This window comes from Neovison vison, chromosome X, assembly GCF_020171115.1.
Source record: "Neovison vison isolate M4711 chromosome X, ASM_NN_V1, whole genome shotgun sequence".
In the NCBI taxonomy this organism is placed as follows: Eukaryota; Metazoa; Chordata; class Mammalia; order Carnivora; family Mustelidae; genus Neogale; species Neogale vison.
This window is the reverse complement of record NC_058105.1, coordinates 43,578,994-43,587,298: the sequence shown is the minus strand read 5'-3', so window position 1 is coordinate 43,587,298 and position 8,305 is coordinate 43,578,994.

Below are 8,305 nucleotides of genomic sequence, written 5' to 3'. Positions count from 1 at the left end.
TAATTCAAGTTGGAATTCTTTCTTTCTTGGAATAAGTAGTAATTTATTCAGTCTGGTATATCTCTGAGTTTAAGACCAATCCAACTCAGTATTTTTTTCTTTTAAAATATAAATCTAAACTAATCAATTAATAAAAATGTGAGCCTTATTTGCTCCAGTGTCAGTTGTCATCTGTAGAGAATTGACACTGGAGCAAATAAATTTCTCCACCCCTTTAAACATAGCCTTTATTAACTTAGGGCATGATAAAGTTCCCTCAAATTTTCCAAACAACACTTTATTAGAGTTTTTTTTTAAGATTTTGTTTATTTGCTTAACAGAGAAAGACACAGGGAGAGAGGGAACACAAGCAGGGGGAGTGGGAGAGGAAGAAGCAGGCTTCCTGCCAAGCAGGGAGCCTAATGCAAGGCTCAATCCCAGGACCCTGGGATGATGACCTGAGCCAAAGGCAGCCGCTTAACTACTGAGCCACCCAGGTGTCCCTATTAGAGATCTTATATGTAAATTTAATTATATCTCAGTAAAACAAGAAAAAAGGAGCTCTTTTAGAAGTCAGTGCCTATCACAAGTATGAACTTTGAGTTAAACAAAATGACATGTCTTTTTCTAGTTTTGCAACTGAATTAAAGTAAGGCAGTGTAGTATAATATTTAGTAGGCTATAAAGGGCTAAATCATTCTGCCCTAACAAGAATGTAGAAAAGAATAACACTTTTTTTTTTTTTTCACGAGAGAGACTTGTTTCATTTTTTCTTAGGCTGGGGCAGTTTTGTCCATTTCCTTGGCCCTTTGGGTTAACTATAGATCAGTATTGCTGAATTAATCCCAGAAACTGACTTGTAATTTAATGACTTTATGAATTGGATGGACATCTCCTTTTAATTAGCTCTTAAAAGTTCTATTCCCTCTTAAAGGAGAAATTCCTAGACACTACTGTATAAAGGTATCCAGATTCTGATGAGCTTTAAAAATTGTGAAATTTATCAGATAGCTTCATTTTTAAGCCAAAAATGTTAGTACATGACAAATATAGAAGTCTTAGTTCCAGATTCTCTAGCAGAGATTTTTGTTCATGGCTTACTTTATAGCCTCTTGTGCCTTAAAGGTGAACTCTGTACTTTTTCTCAATATCAGGCTTTTCAAACTCAAAAATGATCTTAATATTATAATTTGTTTTATAAAATCCCCATGCTGTTGGATATCAGTAAGCAAAAACAGTAAATTGAACCAATCAGTAGTAATAGTGTTTAACAAAACAATGACCTTTCTGATCTTAAGTTTCATTACATAACTTTATTTTTGGCCCAGCTAGGTCATTGAAGAATACTGAAAGTTATCTAAAGTAGAGCTTAAGGTATTTTCTCATTTTTTCCCCCTGAAAATGGTCATAACCCAGAATACTTTTTTAAAGCTAGGTAATTCTTAGTATCTGGAAAGATAATTTTCAAGACAAAAGTACTTCAAGAACAGAGATTATATAGCAGCTTGATTTTCTTCTTATAACTTTAGGGATTCTTTGCATTCTTTTGTGTAATAGCTGGATCACTCCCCTCCCCTTTAACAAATTACCTTTTAGCTCTTTTATCTTCAAGAAATGTTTGCCTTGATTTGGGAGGGGATTATTTAAAGTCAGTTTATAGTTTGATATAGTTGATAGGAAAATTCCCAGTTGTATTCAAATATGGTATTGATATTGAGCACACTGACATTCAACATGTCTAAACTTAAATGTAAATCTAATCCTTAAAAGGACTATTAGAAAATAAGTATTTGTATACACATGTATTGTGGTAACTTTGGATTCATTTTAAGTCTGACAAAGTAAGATATATTCTATCTTTACAATGAAATTATGCTAAGTGGGTAAGAAACATCTGAGAGACATTTAGACCTAGGCATCGCTGTCAGCATAGTATCTTGGAACATAGATCCTTAGAATTCTAGCTTAATTCTCTTTTCTTTGGAAAATAATTTACTTACTCCAAAGGCTTAGAAGGAACTCTGAAAATTACTCTAATTTACTGTCTATTAATAGAGTGCAGAAGTTGCATGCTATAGCTACAGATCTGAGTTGACTCACTAAAATCTTATTTTCATATTTTTTCTAATACTAAAATTATTTTAAGCCCCCTCACAATTTTATTTTAAATTGAAATTACTAATGTTTTAACATAGACCACATGATGGTAAGTTAATTTTTAATTTGACAGTCGTACTGAACTCGGAAAAACTGGTTTAGTCTTCTGATTTCAGTATATAGTATTTTTTCTTTATTGTCAAGTTTGTTACATCTGTGTGGTCAGTGGAGCCTGTGGAAATCTGTGTTCTTTTTTTGTGGTGAGGGCTAGGGGTAGAAAAGAGGAGAGTTGCTCTAATTATACATATGCATTTTGACTATATAAAGGTAGTTGTAGAATTAATATGTATAAATGACAAGTTAACACTTACTCTGACTTGTTCTAAGGAACAGTGGCCTGATGCCAATAGCTTGTTTTCTGGAGCTGCTTGCTCTTCAATAGTAGCTGACCAGTTGGATTTAAGTTTGGACTTTGGAGTTAGGTTGTCTAGCTGAGGCTTTTAGGAATGGGTCAGACTATGTCTGTTCCTGTAGTGGATCAATTTAATTTCCTCTTTGAGTACTCTAATTTAGGTATAGTTATTATCCATTCTAAATCTTTGTGTTGGGAGTTTAAAAGGACTAGGAATACTGTCAAAAGCTATTAAAGATACACACAAGTAGATGTAAAACATTTCATTTCATGGCTGGTTAAAAATTTCACTTCTTTTTGTTTCAGAGGTTAGTTATGTAGCATCAGTATCATAACCAAAGCAAGTAGGAAGTTGACTGGTTTGGAGAATCTTCAAGTAGTCTTAAATACTGTAATGTATCAGATTGCTAACCAGGATTTTTTTCCTGTGTTTCTGCTAAATGTATTACTATATTAATGCACTTTTGTATATATAACTGTCTTCTGTACATTCTGTACTTACTATAGTGTATATAAAAGCTGTTTTTCCTGAAAGCTGTAAGGGAAAGACAATAGCTGTAACACAAGTCATTTCTATTTTGAGTTCCTTCTTGTACTTGAAAGTAGTAGTTCTGTAGTTAAATCTAAATGTGTATGTATGGTTGTAATTAAAACTGGCAATGTGGCAGAGCTGTCTTTTGAAGCTGAATATCAGACTGGACAGTGTTGTTTTGGGTATTAAAATCTCTTGTAATATTTTAATTGTTTCTTTTGATGTATGGTGAGTTTTTACAAACCACACTGCTGCTTACTACTTTATACTTAAGAATTCACTCCTTTACACGTTCCATCCCAGAACATTTATCAACAGAGAAGAATTAGGTATCCTCTCTTTTGCTCACAGTTTGGAAAAGGCTTCATAAACTTTTGTTTTTTTGAAAGCCACCATTTCCCAAATGTCATTGGCAAATCATTTTTTCTGTAGAGATCAGATTTCTAGAGAGATTAGCATTCATAGCAAGTGAAAATTAGGTGTAACTTTTGTTTACAAAAAATCATACCTATTTTCCTTATATATTAATCTAGAGTCTTTTTAGGTTACAATTATATAAAAGAAATGTATGTGAGCAGTTTTATAGTTTCAGAAGCAACTCAATTTTCAACAACTTTATCTCTTGCCACTAGAGGGAGGTCTGTGGTTGCTCTCCTTCTGAAAATGTCTGCTGCTTTTGTTTTTAATTTCAGAGGTTGAAATGAACCTCATTTTCAAAATTCCTTTTGTGATATTAAATACTTTCATTGATTAGTGGAAGGTAAGTTAATTGAGCTTGTTTAATAAAGCAAATCTTATTCATGCTTTTCTGTAATCTTCAATTTTTAATAAATGTGAGTTAGCTATTAAGTGAAACGTGTGTGTTTTTCTACTCTTTGGTACTTTAGAACTGTACTGTCCCCTGTGGTAGCCGCTAGTCACATGTGGATATTTAAATGAATTGAATAAAATTTAAAATTTAGTTCCTTGGTCCTGTTAACAATACTTCAAGTGCCCAGTAGCCACATATGGCAAGAGGCTTCTATATTGGAAACCTCAAGATACAGAAAACCTCCACCATCACTGGAAATTCTACTGGACAGTATGATCCAGAGATGTAATGGTTTATGTAGAGACCACCATCATCATCTTACCGGTGAACAGTAATCAGTGATTCAAAACTTCTGCCCAGAGTTAACTGTTGTAGGTGATTGGTGTGAGGGGGTAAGCAAGGTGAGTTTCATTTTTTAATTTAATTAAAGCCACTACCAAAGTTGGGACTTTGGTGGTTTAATGCAGAAATTTCTCAAATACTGATTATTTCACTTGACTATGAATAAGGTTTCTTAAACACTCCATTTTTCAGAACTTAGAGTGTTTCTTTATTCTTGTGATGTGACAGCCTTAATAGGGTCACTGTTACTTGGGACTGACAATCCCCTGCCTTCTCCCAATCAATTTGAATCTCATGGTTAAGTGATATATTTATATTACATTATCTCTGTTTCTTAGTAATAGGTTGATAGATACTAGATTTAGGAACAATAATATTTCCCTTTGTGAAGGGTAAATAATATTTTTAACATTCCAGTTTATTCATTTGGTTGCCAGAATCTCATTATATGCTTTTTGTTTTAAAAATAGCAGATAACTGAATTTATATATTTTCAGATTTGTCTTATAAAGATTGTCAAGTAACACAGTAAAATGAATCCCCACATACCCATATCTACTTCCACTCTTCTCTTGTGGCCAGACTTCTTTCGTTTAACCTCCACCCCCAGACACCTTACCTGAACTACCAGTGATACTCAGGCTAACCCCAGGTATATTTCAGTTTTAAATGTTTCAGTATCAGATTTTTAAAAGGACACTCCTATTTTATATGTAAATATGACCATATACTGTCACAAATAAAAATAATTCCTTAATATCAAATATCGGGTTTACTTGCTTGAAATAAAAACCATAACCATTAGTCTTTTTAATTTCAAAATCATTCTGCATTATACTAAGGTATAAGAAGTTTTATTATTGCTTGGGTAAGTCCCAATAGTATGTCTTAAGTACATTTTTATTGAATGTGAGATATCTATTGCTTTTAGATTAAAACAAAACCCAGCTGTTTTCCTTACTATTTTGTTAGGCCATGAAATAATTTGGGTAGCAGGAAGGGAGGGAAATAACTGTTAAAGATGAGTTGAACTATTATTTTGTCTCACCTACCTTTGGGTTCAAGAATGCTCTTTGTGGGGTACCTGGGTGGCTCAATCATTAAGCGTCTGCCTTCTGCTCAGGTCATGATCCCAGGGTCCTGGGATCAAGCCCCACATTGGGCTCCCTGCTCGAAGGGAGGCCTGCTTCTCCCTTTCCCACTCGCCCTGCTTGTGTCCCCTCTCTTGCTGTGTCTATCCCTGTCAAATAAATAAATAAAATCTTTTTAAAAAGTATACTCTTTGTTAGCCAAAATTGGCATACATGGTAAGAATCTGAATACCTACTCTTTTTTTTTAAATTTATTTTCAGCGTAAGAGAATTCATTGTTTATGCACCACACCCACTGCTCCATGGAACACATGCCTTCCATAATACCCACCACCTGGCTCCCCCAACCTCCCAACCCCCCCCCTTCAAAACCCTCAGATTGTTTTTCAGAGTCTCTCATGGTTCACCTCCCCTTCCAATTTCCCCCAACTCCCTTCTCCTCTCCATCTCCCCATGTCCTCCGTGTTATTTGTTATGCTCCACAAATAAGTGAAACCATATAATAATTGACTCTTTCTGCTTGACTTATTTCACTCAGCATAATCTCTTCTAATCCCATCCATGTTGATAACAAAAGTTGGGTATTCATCCTTTCAGATGGAGGCACAATACTCCATAGTGTATATGGACCACATCTTCCTTATCCTGAATACCTACTCTTAATTTTTATTTTTTTAATAATTTAATTTAAAAATTTTTATTTTTTTAAATTTAATAGATTTTATTTTTATTTAAATTCAGTTAACCAACATATAGTACATTATTAGTTTCAGATGTAGAGAACAGAAATTCATCAATTGCAATATAACACCCAGTGCTCATCACATCACATGCGCTCCTTAATGACATCACCCTGTTACTCCATACCCCTCACCCACCTCCCCTCCTGCAACCCTCAGTTTCTTTCCCATAGTTAAGAGTCATGGTTTGTCTCCCTGTCTGATTTCTCCCTGAATGGTTTTCCTTCCCTTCCCCCCACCATGATCCTCTCCACTCATCCCTGTATTCTGCATATGAGTTAAAGCATATAATTGCCTTTCTCTGATTGACTTATATCTGCTCAGTGTAATACCCTGCAGTAACATCCATGTCTATGTAAATGGTAAGTATTCATTCTTTCTGATGGCTGAGTAATAATTCCATTATACACACACACACACCACATTATTTTAATTTTATTTTTTAAAAATTTTATTTATTGAAGAGGGAAAGAGAGGGCACGAGAAGGGGGAAGGTCAGAGGGAGAAGCAGACTCTCTGCTAGGATCATGACCTGAGCCGAAGGCAGACACTTAACCAACTGAGCCACCCAAGCACCCATACCACAACTTTATCTATTCATCTGTCGATAGACATCTTGGCTCTTTGATAGTTTGGCTATCGTGGACATTTTTGCTACAAACATTGGGGTGCCTGTGCTCCTTTGTATCACACTACATTTGTATCTGGGGTAAATACCTAGTAGTGCAATTGCTGGGTTGCAGGGTAGCTCTATTTTAAACTTCTTGTGGATCCTCCATACTGTTTTCCAGAGTAGCTGCACTAGCTTGCCTTCCCACCAATAGTAATAAGAGGGTTCCCTTTTTTCCACATCCCTGCCAGTATTTGTTATTTCCCGACTTGTTAATTTTAGCCATTCTGACTGCTATGATGTGATATCTTACTGTGGTTTTGATTTGTATTTTCATGATGAAAAGTGGTATTAAGCATTTTTAATGGGTCTGTTGGCTATTTGTATGTCTTCTTTGGAGAAATGTCTGTTCATGTCTCCTGCCCATTTCTTGACTGGATTATTTGTTTTTTGGGTGTTGAGTTTGATAAGTTCTTTATATATCTTGGGTACTAGCCCTTTATGTGATATGTCATTTGCAAATATCTTCTCACATTCCACAGGTTGCCTTTTAGTTTTGTTGACTATTTCCCCTTTGCTCTGCAGAAGCTTTTTATCTTGATGAAATCCCAGTAGTCCATTTTTGCTTTCGTTTCCCTTGCCTTTAGAGACATGTTTAGCAAGAAGTTGCTGCAGCCAAGGTTAAAGAGGTTGCTGCCTGTGTTCTTTAGGATTTTGATGGATTCCTATCTCACATTTTGGTATTTCCTGTATTTTGAATTTATTTTTGTGTATGGTGTAAACAAATGGTCCAGTTTCATTCTTCTATATGTAGCTGTCCAATTTTCCCAACACCATTTGTTGAAGAGACTCTTTTTTCCATTGGATCTTCTTTCCTGCTATGTGGAATATCAGTTGACCATAGAGTTGAGGATCCATATCTGGGTTCTCTATTCTGTCCCATTGGTCTATGTGTCTGTTTTTGTGCCAGTACCATATTGTCTTGATGGTGACAGCTTTGTAATACAGCTTGAAGTCTGGAATTGTGATGTCCCAGCTTTGGTTTTGTTTTTCAACATTCCTTTGGCTATTCGGGGTCTTTTCTGGTTCCATAACAAAGTTTAGGATTATTTGTTCCAGCTCTGTGAAAAATGTCGATGGTATTTTGATAGAAATTGCATTGACTGTGTAGATTGCTCTGGGTAGCATAGACATTTTAACAATATTTATTCTTCCAATCCATGAGCATGCAATGTTTTTCCATTTCTTTGTATCTTCCTCAATTTCTTTTGTAAGTGTTTGGTAGTTTTTAGAGTACAGATCCTTTACCTCTTTGTTTAGGTTTATTCCTAGGTATCTTCTTGTTTATTTTTTGTGTGTGCAGTTGTAAAAGGGATCAATTCCTTAATTTCTCTTTCTTCTTTCTCATTGTTAGTGTACAGAAATGCAACTGATTTCTGTGCATTGATTTTATAACCTGCCACATGGCTGAATTCTTTTTTTTTTTCCAATTTATTTATTTTCAGAAAAACATTATTCATTATTTTTTCACGTGGCTGAATTCTTATATGAGTTCTAGCAATTTTAGGGTGGAGTCTTTTGGGTTTTTCATATAGAGTATCATGTCATCTGTGAAGAGTGAGAGTTTGACTTCTTCTTTGCCAGTTTGAATGCCTTTTATTTATTTTTGTTGTCTGATTGCTGAGGCTAGG